This window comes from Streptopelia decaocto (assembly GCF_964273445.1).
Source record: "Streptopelia decaocto genome assembly, chromosome: 9".
Lineage (NCBI taxonomy): Eukaryota > Metazoa > Chordata > Aves > Columbiformes > Columbidae > Streptopelia > Streptopelia decaocto.
The window spans coordinates 18,168,559-18,181,990 of NC_138664.1; the positions used below are offsets into that span (position 1 = coordinate 18,168,559).

Consider the following 13,432-nt stretch of genomic DNA (forward strand, 5'->3'; position numbering starts at 1 on the left):
AGAAGATATTTGTTTATTTTTTATGAACTGAGAAAACTGCTTGTTGGAGTACCTTTTCACTTGTGCTCTTCTATTGCATATAAACGGAAGTGAAACTTGTCAGACTGTAGTCTTTATCTTCAAAGCTTCCTCCTTGATTGCATTGTTCTTCAGGTAGTTTTGATTGTCTTTATAGTATTTGGAAAGGTTCATTTTTCACAAGTGAGGTTGTCACTTGTTGCAGTTGGTGGTTAGTCTTGCTGGTTTTGCATTGTTAATGAAAATAAGCATTAAAAGCCTTTCTGCTTAATATCAAGTTCTCGTAGGAGTTTTGTCTCAAAAACATTTTGGCAGGATTATTTAGCGATTTCTTTCTGATGTCCCAAATATATTTACTATATATTAACAAGTGAATTTGGCTGTGACAGTAAATAGCTGTTGATATAATGTACTGCAGCATTTCTATTTTGGTAACTTTCAATTCTTTTTTTGTCCTTTCTTGGGTTGTTACACATGCATAAAATACAGTGTCCTATATCCATGTATTGATAACTTCAGTTACCTTCTCCCTCCAGATGCCAAATTAGGTGTCATTTTTCCATTTTCCCAAAGTTCAGCTTAACTAATATGGGAGGTGAACTTAGTGAATTTGTTATCCTGTTGACTCAGTCCAAACTTATGGCCACATAAAAAATTACCAACTTGAATTCTGTCTTTCTTGTAACAACTACATCCTTCTTGAGAGAGATGAAGAAAAAAGCTACAAAATTTCTCCCCAAAAGAAAATAGTTTCTTTAGGTATTAGTTGCTGATTTTTTTATTTTGCTCAGAGTACTGCTCAAATCTGACCTTCAAAACTGAAAGCCAACTATTGATGTGTATTCAAGAGACAAGCTGTTGCCAGGATAAGAAAACAACTTCCATTTTTCTCTTCAGGATGAAAACAACTGAAGTGACCAATTTAAAACAATATGAGCTTTCTCTTTCCTGTGAATTTTACTCTGGGGGCTGGGTGGAATTAATGAGGTGATTCTGTGAGAATTTGTTGAATGTGTGATCTGTAAATGAAACAATTATTCTTCTGCAGATTTATTATATTCTAAATAAACTGAGATGTTTCAAAACATATCCCAACTTCGTGCAAAATTGCTCCAAGTAATTCTTGCAAGAAACGTGTCCTTGGACAAAACTGCCCAATGAACTTGATTGTGTTTGATATCCATGTGCCAAATGTAAATAAGTATTTCATAGTTATGTGTCAGTTATCCAACAGATTATACAGTAATGCATCTAGTATCTCTTCAGATGGAGCTTTTATGATGCTGGTTATCATTTTGGGACTTAAAGGAAAATGGAAGTGCTTTATGTCGCTGGAAAATTCTAAGTATTTAGAGTAGAAAGATAAGACTTGGGGTGGAAATACAAGTCTATTTGTTCATTTTTGGAAAAGGTGTATAGAAGGTTTTGCAGTGAAAAATGACAGTTTTATGACCAAAATGATTCACAAAATGAATTAGTTTTCCTGAGCTGCTTTACACATTTATTTTTTTCCCCGAAAGTGTTGAAATATATTTTGTTGCACCTTTCAACTTGGAATTGTTTAGTGTGGTGGTATTGTTTGTTTGGCATAAGCACAAAACTGAATGCTGAGGAATATCTAATTTATTTGAAAAGTAGTTTTTATTCCTCTTAGTTTGGTGCAAAAATAAGTTCATATAAAACTGGGATTTTTTTTTTTTTTAACCATGTATGTGATCAGAGGAGAGAGTTCAATTTACAATATACTTGGCCTTTTGCTGCTTATTTCCCTGTTCCAGTCTCTTCTCACCACCACCATCCCCTTCTGCCGCACCCAGTGCATCCCAGCATGGCCCTTTTGCCATCCCTGCTAAGGACAAGGCAGCAGGGTTGTGGCTGGGCTGGGGCTGGACATGGAAGACTTGTTTGGCTGACCAGTTGATTACTGAACTCTGCCAGGCCTTCCTTGGTTCTGCCTTTACTAGCTGGTACTTTTTGCAAAATTTGTAGATTTTTATGATGCATTTGTAGTCCTAACTCTTCTCTTGTTTGGTTGGTAGTTGTTGAGGGAGGACACAGCAGTGAACTTCATTTTCTTAGAATACCCAAACGGAAATGTGATTTATAGGAAGTTAGTACAATTGAGTAGGTAGGTTGCCCCTTATGCATGGTCTTGAAGTAGAGTAATATTAAAAGCATGAAGCTGTTTACATGCGAACATCCCAGAGGTACTGAACAGTGGTTCAGCAGATGCAGTTTCTTGATTGTGTTAAGCTGATTTTAGGCAGTACTGCCAAAGGAAGGGGTGTCTCGGTGGTATTAACACTTGTGCAGATGTGACCATTTGAATCAAGTTCCTAATCTGGCTGGAAATTTTCCGTGTGGGGCATTACCTCCCAGCCAGATTAGGAACCACATCTGTCTAGCTGGTTACACAACCCACAAACACTTTCATCAGCTACAGCCAGGCACACATGGCCAAAGAAGTGGAGGGATTGTCTCTTGGGCCAGAAGTGCAGGTTTTTATCTTCTCACGCAGATTGTAAATCTGCACCTTAAGAAACGTTTTGTTATTGTGCTGATGGGCTCAGAAAAAGGCCCAAGCTGCTTGTGTGCCGTTTAAAGAGAAAAACAAAGTTCCATAAGCTTGTTGCTTTAAACATAATTGCATATGCAGTAACAGGTAATTTTAAAAGTAAACTAATTACTCAATAAGTTCAGATGTTTCAGAGCAGAAAATCTGTAAACATGTTTACTACCTTTGGACTCTGAAGTTCATAATGTTTTCTATACTGCTGTATTCATACTACATAAATTTCACCCAGTTTTTAGCTTCAGATTAAAGTTTTGATACAGATGTCAACATTCTAGGAATTAGAGATGTGAGTATAACACAGCTGAAATGTGGTGGACTAAACTGTAATTCTGTTTTCAGGTTTCCATTTTTTTTTTTTTTTTAATTTAGGTAGTTATACCTTAAGATCTAATCTGTCATTCTAGATTCTTTACAAAGACATTTTTTAAAAGTTAAACCTACAGCAGGTAATTAATCTTTCCTCAGTAATACTGTTTGTATTCTCCAACCCCTTTGAGAAAAGACATCTCATGGGTCTTGGGTAGATCATAAAACTGTGATAGTGAATAGTTTGCTTTAACTAACCTAATTGTGAAATACTTTGCTCTCTGAAGTCCAATACACTTTTCCCCTATAATAATTCCTCTACCTTTTTTTTTTTCGTTGTTTGTGTTACCCTTTTAGTCAAAAGTCTCTTCGGTGCCATGTCCGTCTACAGTCTTCATTGCCATCAACTGCTGTCCTCCTCATCATGCAAGTCACACTTCAGGTAGCACATTTTAGATAATATCTAAGACTGAGAAACTCCAACCTGTGTGCAGGCAGGAGCTTGAGCACAGTGATTACACATTTGTTTTTAGCCTCTAGTAAGCATTTTCACTAGAAATACCAGTAATGAAAGAAACTACCTAGCAGGCAGATAAAAACTAAGCATCTTTTGTAGACCACGTGCTTTTAAAGTTTTTGTGCTTTACTGGACTAATAACTTATGTTAAGGTTTAAGCATTGACAGTTTAAATACTCGAGAAAGGTAGGTGGTTTTCTACTGCACAGAAAGGAGGACGATGCTAGCAGTGTGCTTTTTCTTCCTTTAAAAATACCTGTCAAGGACTTCCCTATGAGCTTGCCCAAATACATATCCACAGAGGAATAAATAGCTGCTGTATGGAGTGAGGAGAATTTAAACATAGCATTGGTAGCTTGTGAAAAATCTCTTCTGGAGAGGGTCATAGTTTTATGTTTCAGAAGATCTTTAGGCTGTTGATTGCTGCAGTGCTTCTGATTCTTGCTCTGAAAGTGCCAAGAAAATCATGCTGAGTTGTGGCAGCATACCCCAGTTTTAGAAGGATGTCCTGCTTAAGGGAATATCCATAGAGCTTAATAAAGTATTATTCAGCTTTAAGGTTTATTTGTGGAGATTTGAATTCAGGAAATGGCATTGTTATGCAAGTACTGGAGCAGCTAAAAGGAAAGGAGATTAATATACTAAGACTTGAGAGGGGAAACTGGGGTTGGAGGATTTTGTTAGTTCATGCACTGATTTTCATGTTAAAGAAAGTTTCCGTACAGCTTTCTATCTTCTTTTTTTTTTTTTTTTTTTCCCCCCTCTCCTCTGGAGCAGAACAGGAATTCAGGATCAAAAATATGTTACTGATGTATATAAAGTGAAGATGTTTCTAATTTTTGTGCAGAAATTTTCCCATTTATTCAGGAGATCTGGGCATACTTGGCTCCAGGCATTTCTTTCTGGGGACTCACTAAAATTAATGCACAAGTAGTATTGGATCATTTTTGTTCAGCTACATTATTAAGAAAATAGAAAGTTGGAGTGATTAAGCCATGAAACTGTAACTGTCTCTCAGGAACACCTCAACAATTGTCCCTCAGAGCGTTTCGTATTCGATTTTCGTGCTTTCTTCAACAGAGGAAAGAGGTAGTGGTAAAAAGATAAGTTCGTGTGTGTCCACAGAGACAGACTCTGGCATTTGCAGAAGAGTTTACATTGCGTTAGATTTAAAATGGACAACCTAACATCGGATTCTTTTCATAAAGAAGTTGTATATTTAATGGCTTCTATTGCTGTATACAGTAACTGCAAATCAAATAGTAGAAAATGTCAACATTTTGTAAGATTTTGTGCCAGAAATTACATCGCAAAATTTCAGTGTAAAAGACTGACTGTCTCATGTATCACTTTCTTTTACTGCTGAGACAAGTGTAGCGTTACAAGTTTGATGTTAGTTTCCCACTGGGCGAGAAAAATCTCTTTGAACAGAGGAACAACTTCTAAAGGAATAAAACTAGAGAAAAATAATCTATAGCAACGAAGTAACTTTTGTATTTGCACATCCCATTATAAAACTTTTGATATAAAATCCTAACAACACAATCCTGCCAGGCACTTCCTAACACGCAGTAATGGGCCAGGAAGTGCTTACTGTCCCTTGTTTTAAAAACCAATGAATGACAAAACATACAAATAACCACACACCCCCCTCCAGTGTTAGAAACAAAAATAAAGATTGGCAATAATTTAATGAAGGAAATACCTAATGTTAGTATGTAAAAATACTGGTCTGAAAGCCAGTTGAAGAAGTAAGTTGTACATGTAATCTTTCTCTTAGAAGGAAGTATGGATCTCTTCCACTGGGGGATAACTTCTGTCCTGTATTCTGTATACACATTGTGAGTTAACCCTATTTTCTGATGCAGTTGAACTGGAAAAGGGGCTTTCTGGCATTCTTACCTTGGCAGTTCCCACTGGGTGGCTGAAAGCACCATAACCCTTGTGACTTACACAGCAGCATCTTAGTAGCCTTTGAAATACCTGAGCTGTGAAGTTGTGCACTTTGTGTGTGGTCTGTAGTCAAAATGCTCTGACTTCTTATGAATGGGAAAGTTGTTCTAAAACCTTGAGTGTCTAAGCAGAGGAGCACATGTGAAAAATAAGGTTGATAACAGCACAGATCCCTTCTGAGTAATATGCAGGCTGGAAAGGTGAAGAGTTAGATACTCTGGTGCATACTTACACTCTGTTCCTTGTGAGTATATATGTGAATTTCTTGATTACGTATAGCGGAGAATAGCTGGTGAATATGGCCCATTACTGCGTGTTAGGAAGTGCCTGGCAGGATTGTGTTGTTAGGATTTTATATCAAAAGTTTTATAATGGGATGTGCAAATACAAATTACCGAGGTCTGAGACTTCAAGGTAAAAACCCCAAAGCTTTGGGAAATATCGATCTAGAAAATTCAGCATAGCTTGCACATGACTTAATGTTCCCATGCAAAAATATGAATCTTTGAAGTTTCAGCACAGATCATCTCTAACTTGCAGATAGCAGATCTTTAAAGATAACAATCTGGAAAAAACAAATGGGTAAAAGCAGCTCCTCTTAGTAGCCTAATTAAAAATATATATATATATTTCTAGGCTCAATCTTCAAAAATTGGCATTCCAAGCAAAGCAAAAATATTTTTAATTCTAACTTCATTGCCATTAAATAATCTTTCTCAATTTTCTGCTGTTCTCCTTTAGAAGCGCGTGTTTCTCTTGGCAGATAGGTATGCTAGAAAGCTCAGTGTAGTTTGGTTATTTTGGAGGAGCTGAAGCTGTTTGAGAAGATAGGAATTTCTGTTTAGAATGGAAAACTGATCCTAATGGTCTCTTTGGAGACAGAATGGTCTTTCAAAAATTCTATTACTTACGGATACTGGAGGAGCACTTTTCTGTGGAAAAAAAGGTTTGTATTTTGAAAGTGAAGTATGGCGTGAGCTAAATACGTGTCCAGATAAATTTCACTACTTACTGTTTTCAGTGTATTTCTTTTGATTCAAAGTAACCCTAAAGATAAGATAAGCTGATGTTTGTTAATCTGGCAATACTTACTTGTCTTAAGTGGAAGGTAAATGTTAGTGTGGTAAAAGGGAACTCTTTAGGAAGAACAAGTGTCACACATTGAGCTTTGAAAAGGCAGTGCAGTGTCATGGTTCACTGCTTGTAATATAAACTGATGTGAGTAAAGGGTATTTTATAAAAAGAAAATTTCAATTCAGGAAATTGCATGTTCTGTAATTACTGTCATTTCAGAATGAACTACAGTCAAATGGTGTTTGTGTCCTGCTTTTTGTAGGAACATAATAGGCACATCTGATTTTTAAACATTTTTATCCTATATCATGTAGTAATTTTGCCAGTTGATTTTTTCAGTGGAAAGGAGACTTCACTGGTTACATAGATAATGAAGGAAAGGTACAATAGTTCATATACAATCCCTGGAAAAAATCGAAAAAATCCCTGTCCAAGGCCTGTGGAATTTGGAGCACATGATTAATCCAAATGGAGTGAGAAACTAGGTGGAGCACCTGAAGCTCCCCAGCTCCTCTTCCTACCCCTGCTTAACAAAGCCAGTGGAAGAATACAGGACCTCCCCCCTTTCCCACAGAATATGACCAGGTGTTCCAGCTACTCTAGCATTAGATTATCTCATTTAGGAGGACTTCAAAAGAGAAGAAACACGTATGAGATGAGATGCAAGTCAAGATCTATCTAGATAACTCTTGTCTGTAGGCAACCCTCATTACTACTGAGTGTGCAGAGCAAAAAGCAGTTTTATGGAAGGTGTCTATTCATAGCAGGAGACACTAAGAAAACTAAGGAAACTGTATTAAGGTTATTGTGGTTCATTTTTAGACATACACTGCTATTTTGGCCTTAACAAGTAGACCTACCCCTTTGTGACTAATACCTGGTGGAAATACGGATGATCGTTATGGCTGAGAACCTGAGTGTTTAGTCTGAGGGTGAGGCCATAGGCTTTTGCACTATCCTGGTTCTCTGTATGGTACTGTCACAGTCAGTATTTGATGCTCAGTGTGATTTCTGTCTGTGGGCATACTTAACGTTTGTAGGGTCCTGATATTTTATACTGTGCACAACCAGACTAGACCTACCTGTTGTCTTCTTAAAATAGCAGATTTTAAAGATATTTAGTATCTGCCATATTGAATAATTTTCAAAGCTTTTGATTTAACTTTCAACAGTGCACGTTTCTTAAGGTTCCTGATGTTTTGTTTCTAATAATATGAGCTTTTTAAGATGGATAATTCTGCTGACATGTTCTTCTGCAGAAGAACGTTTCAAGAAGTTTATTGACTGCTAGATCCTAATGGCTGCTGAAATACTGTATCTTGATTTGGTCTGGAAATCTGAGTAGATGTCAAATTCTGTTTGTCTTCTGGGATCAGATTAATGCATCTTGTAAATTATTAAGGACTACGCTCTCATCTTCCAGACCTGATTTCTCTGAATAGGCACTGTGTGCTAGAAGCTAGTCATTAGTAGGTGATCTGATAGCTGCATGTATTTAATATTGATGAGTTAGTGGGAATTTCCCTGTCTGGAAAGGGCAGTAGGCTGATAGAAATATTTTGCATGGAAAGGTGATGTTAAAAGATGGGACATTTGGTGCATTTATTTCTGAATATGTATTTCTTTGGACTCATGCTGTGGTGTATCCTGCATTAAAAGTTATCACTGGGAAGTGGACTGAATCTTCTCTTGCACTTCTCTTACTATTCTTATAGACCCATGAAATTTTTATTATAATTCTGATATAATCTGAAGCATATTCCTGTAAAAGCAGTACAATTTTATTTAGCGTACATTCATCAATGTATTGTAATTTCTATCGCTGTTTTATCACACAAAAATGGGCTGTTAAGCAAAGCTAAAGCACTGAAGCAGAAGAGAGTCCTCAAATTCAGCATGGCTACTGTAATATCCTAGCTATTATCAAAACCAGTTTCAAAGCATTATTGCCAGCCGTAAGGCAGAGAAAGCAGGCATTATTCTCATTCAACTCATAATCCTCAAAGTTTGAATCTGCTCTAAAGATCTGTTGTGACAGAATTTCATGCTTATGTATCCCATTAAGATAATCTATTACTAGTAGATGTAGGGTAACTTTCCTGCTAATGTACAGATTTAAAGTGTTTTATGAAAATAAGTCAATACCTTAAAATGAACCCCAAACCTCAGAATGCCGATTTCCTTTAAGACATGGCTCATTCAAGATGATTAATAACTCCTGGTGGTATGTCTCCGCTTAAGCCTATCTAAATCTGGATTGCCACAATCTTCTTCTGTGACATATCCACTGTCCCTCCCACCCCACCACCGTGTGCCCACTCCTTCTGGCTCCTCGTGGTGGCACTTCCACATTTTCCAGCTCAGTCAGCTCCCTGAATGTGGGATCACACAGGCATCTGTGTACGTACACAGGAAGGGGCAGAAGCTCGAAACCCCATGACAAGGCTGTGTCAGCTCAGATTTAGATTGATTTAAGATGTTGTAGATACACACCCTTTTGAAACATCACTCATTTGGAATATATTATCTTCAAGTTTCCGCTGAGCCTAGAAGTTTCTAGTTGAAATGGATTTTAGATTAAGCAGAGAATTTGCAAAACAATAGCAGAGAGAAAAATTGTATAATGAGTCATAAGCATGGGACCTTCTACTTCTGTGTGCTTAGAATTGCTGAAAGCCTGTGGATTAGTTAATAGAATTAACTGTAGTTTCCAGCATGTAATCAGCTACTATGTCCATTGTACTTTCAGTTTGTTGGAATAAAAGAAACAGTTTAGTCATCAAAACTTAGTGGTAGTATAAAGCTTTGGAGTTTATGACCACTTTTTTAAACAACATAGATGATTTGCTAAATTAAATGTTAAGTATTTATTGGTTTTATATGTTGTTGTTTACTTCTTGTAACATCTATGACATGCTAGGCATACCACAAAACAAAAAAGTATATATTACTTTGGAAATTCACAAGGTAATGCCTGATAAAGGAAAGAGAGGAGGATACAATGTATCAATGCGTTTGTATTAAATGCCAAATAAAAAGGACAGTAATTGTAATAGAGCATTGGCTGGGGTACAGGACTTGCAGTCCACCTGCGTTGGCTAGAGGTAACTGCCAGGTTAAAACAGTGAAGAGTGTAAATGGTCTGTTCGGAGATCACTGAAATTGCAGATGGTTTAACTGAGTGTAAAATAATTACAAAAAAAAAAAAAAGTGCTATGTGGAATCAGATGTAACTCTGACACAGCTGCAGTTAGAATAAAATCAGAATCTGGACAAACAAACTGCTTTGCAGCTCACTGTTGAAGTATATCCTGACCTTTTTATTTCAGTTTGAAACACGAGCTTTCTTAGTTACCACAGCACAATAATACTTACTGTAAACTATAGTTAAATCTTTTTTTTTGCAATTGCTTGTCCTGACTGCTTTGATATTGACAGAATCACAGGAAAACAAATATTGCTTAGAGGCAGCAAAGTGGCAGTAAATATCTAATGGATGTGAAGCATTTTGGTTGGTCGTTCGCTGTTTTTTCTTGTCAACCATATTTATCATTGAGAGGCTCAGAAGTCTTCTGCAAAGCTTCTACAAGATATTGATGATGTCAAAATGTCTCATTGGAGTAATTTTAACGTTGAGCTTCAGATGAGACTGTAAAGGCTTTCTGCCTAGATTTATTGCTAGATCATTTCCTAAGCCTCCAATAACTCGTGTCTGTAAGCTATCAGCATGAAAAGCTCCGTGGCACTTGGCCACATAGACTTTCTCAGAAGCAGAGATACTCTGCAAATGTTAGTCTTCTGAGACAACTTGACCTTCTGAACTGGCTTTTGAGGTCTGAGAAGGGTTTCCTTAGAGCTCGGCTTCCAGGCAGCAGCTAGCTGTCCCTGCCACCCTGCCTGGTGGACTGCAGCACTCGGTGGAAACTTGGAAAAACCCTCCATTCATGGGACTTGACGCCCACTGGTGTGTAACGGCATTGGATAACAAGTTCATTGCTTGCTCTAACAACTGCCAGGACGTTGCTTAGCTCTTCTGTAACTCATCAGGCAGACAGTTTGGCATCCTTGAGAACATACTTGCAGACACCAAAGCAAATTGTCTTCAGAAATGAAATACTGAATTCTACACCCACCCTTATCCTCTTCCAAAACCACTTTTTATTCTAAAATAAGACATTTTCAACTCTGGTGTTTAACCGAGTTGATATTTCTTTTCATTAATTTTCTGAATAATGCTATTCAGCAATGGGATTGTTCATAAAAAAGATGTTTTTTCTCTTTTTGCATTTTTGAGGATAATGTATCCAAACTTGAAATTTAACAAAATCCAGAAATGTTTCTCTGCATTGAGTAGTAAATCATTAGTTTGGGCAACTTTACATGGCAGAATTCTGGTATCAAATAGTATATATGCATTGCCAAAGTGAAATGTGTTTAAATTTCCTCTGGAACTTAGATGTTTTTTTGTTTTTTTTTATGACTTGTGAAGTGCTTAAAAGCTATCATTTCAATATTTAACCATTTAAATAGTTTCACTCTGAATCATTGCCATATCCTTCCCATGGTTTTAGTTTTACGTTGCTCTTTCCTATCTCTTAATGTTTCCCTGGCTTATCTTGTGTGGAGAACAGAAAAAAAACCACAGATAGGTTTACATCTGTGGTGGCACTGCAGGCCAGTGAAGCCCGACATCCTGGCCTGGCCTGGTCACTCATTTCCGCTGCTGCTCTGCCAGCACATGTGTTTGTGCAGCGGCGTGGTGAACCAAAGCAGGGAAGTGATTCAACTGGAGAAGGAAAATGCTGCCAAAAAAAGACCAACTGCCAGCATAAAAAGCAACATTGTCTTGGGTGGTTAGGCTGGCAGAGGAGCAAACAGCTGGGGGAGAAAGAGTAGGAATTGTTTAAGTGTATTCTTCTGCTGAAAAAATTATAATGGAGGCACAGCCTAAAAATGAAGGTTTTGCCTGCAAATAAGTGATTTAAATTCAGGGGAGGGGGATAAAAAAACATGAGCAGGTTTAGTTAAAAATGATTGACACATATTAGTGCATATTCTTGTGTTTCAAATCCTGGTATTGATTTAGCCCAGGTCAGTTCCTTACTAAGGTAAATCAAATCAGTTAAGTATTCTTAAGTAAACAAAGTGTACCTGTACAAGCAATGCTGATGAGGCTCAGACAAACTACATGATTGCTGAAGTTTATGTCAACAAGATTTTTCCAATGCCATTTCTGTGAGCTGGTAGGTTTGCAGGTTGCAGCCTCTTTCAGGAACGCTGTAGAAGTTGATACTTGAAATATAGGTGTGTCAGGCACTGGCTGGACTTGACGTCTGCCAGCTGAACCCTGCTGGCAGGTTTTCAATGTTCACATTGATGAGCACATTGCTCCGTTGACTCAGCTTCGGGTCTATCAGGGCAAATGAGGAGAAGGATTCCTTATGGATCAGTTTTTCCACTTTTTTCATTTTTCTCTGATACTAGAGACAAACTTGTAACTACACAGCTGTTTAAATGCTTATACTACTGTATGGCTTGCAGATAATAGTGATAGTTAAGATGTAGCAACTTGGAAGGTATTCTCAAAGCAAAGTTATCTGCAGGGACATAATCCAATCTAGCAGCTTGCTGCTGCTGAAGAAGTTCCTGAGCACTCTGCCCTCCCCTTCCTCCCCACCCGCCTTAGTGCCACCACCTCAGGTCTTTGTCAGCTGGTTTAACTCACTCACTCAGCAGAACATAAACCTGGCAAAAGCAGATAGTTTTCTGCTGTGTTAGTGAGCTGATGGGCACAGAAGAGGAAGCAGAACCCCACGGCTGACAGCAAAGGCAGGAGGGAAGGGGGTGAACCCTCTGTCTTTCATCTGTGACGTTGTGCAACTTCACTCATAATGATACAGGTGATGCAGATAAGTAACATTGCTGATACCATTAATGCTGTGTACTTGTAGGGTATCTAACTACAGGCCTTTTGTTGCAGAGGCTGTCATCTGTGCTGTGTCACAACACTGAAACAAAACTAAGATCCTGTTAGCATTGGTAAAGTTACTGGATTAAGTGATTTTGTATACTAATGGTAAAAATTAGGAAGAAGTTATTAGAGAATATATTATACTAAGGAGGAACCCAATTAAGATTGCAGTGAACTTTTCTGAAGCAAGAAAGGAAGCCAAGGTTTATCCTTTCATGTTGGTACACTCTTTGAAGTCCAGATAACAGTGAAACCCAAAACAAGGATGCCAAATTTGAATTTTTGTTGAATAACAGACTAGAGGAAGAAGTGGTTATTGCAGGGTACTTCTTTTACTTTCATATAGCTTTTCAGCTGTGTTCCTAAGGGTGGATTTTGGGAGGGAGTATGTCATGATAGCACTAGCTATCATGGCATCAGTCTTCTCCCATTTTTCTGTAACACGTAGATGTAAGTGGTACTAAACTTCATTACTTGCAATCCCTATTACAGCCAACAGTTTTGCATTGTTTTTTATTCTGTTGGTTTCCGACAAGAGAGGTTCTCAAACTGTAGTCAGCAAAAATATATTAAGCAGCTTCTTTTTAAATGCAAAGTTTGAGTGTGTGCAGCAGTTTGTGTGACCTGTTAGATCATTTTCAAAACAAAATTTAGGAAACAATCCTACCCAGGTCAAGTTCCCTCTCAGCCCTCTGGCACAGAGGAAAACGCTGACAAGTATAATGCTTTTATTCCAAGTGATATCTGGTAGACGAAAAAGAACTTCAGTTCAATATGCATACACACACTTCCAGCTCTTAAGTACCGTCTTTCTCCAAGATCAAGGAATAAGCAGTTTGCTTCCCTTACGTAAGGCAAATCACCTCCAAATTTCTTCAATTACAAAAGGAAAGAGGATTTATGGTTACCTTAGTATACACTTCTAAATGTTTTTAGTTGTTAAATAGCTATTTTCACAATGGTACATGCTTTCCTCTCTATAGAAATTTTGTGTAATGCTCAAAATGCTCTGTGTGGA

The 13,432-nt window shown here is 37.6% G+C and overlaps 1 protein-coding gene across 6 annotated transcripts in view; it reads left to right on the plus strand.

Moving 5' to 3' along the window:
* The window catches only part of PEAK1 (pseudopodium enriched atypical kinase 1), a 110,441-nt gene that overhangs the window by 24,517 nt on the left and 72,492 nt on the right, over positions 1–13,432 (plus strand). For 5 of the 6 annotated variants that reach the window (XR_014184872.1, XM_082061174.1, XM_082061172.1 and 2 more), the window contains exon 2: positions 3,257–3,341. The exons of the other annotated variant lie outside the window; for it this stretch is intronic. The gene's annotated coding sequence lies outside the window, so the exon portion shown is untranslated. The remainder of the gene's footprint in view (positions 1–3,256; positions 3,342–13,432) is intronic. 6 annotated transcript variants of the gene reach the window in all.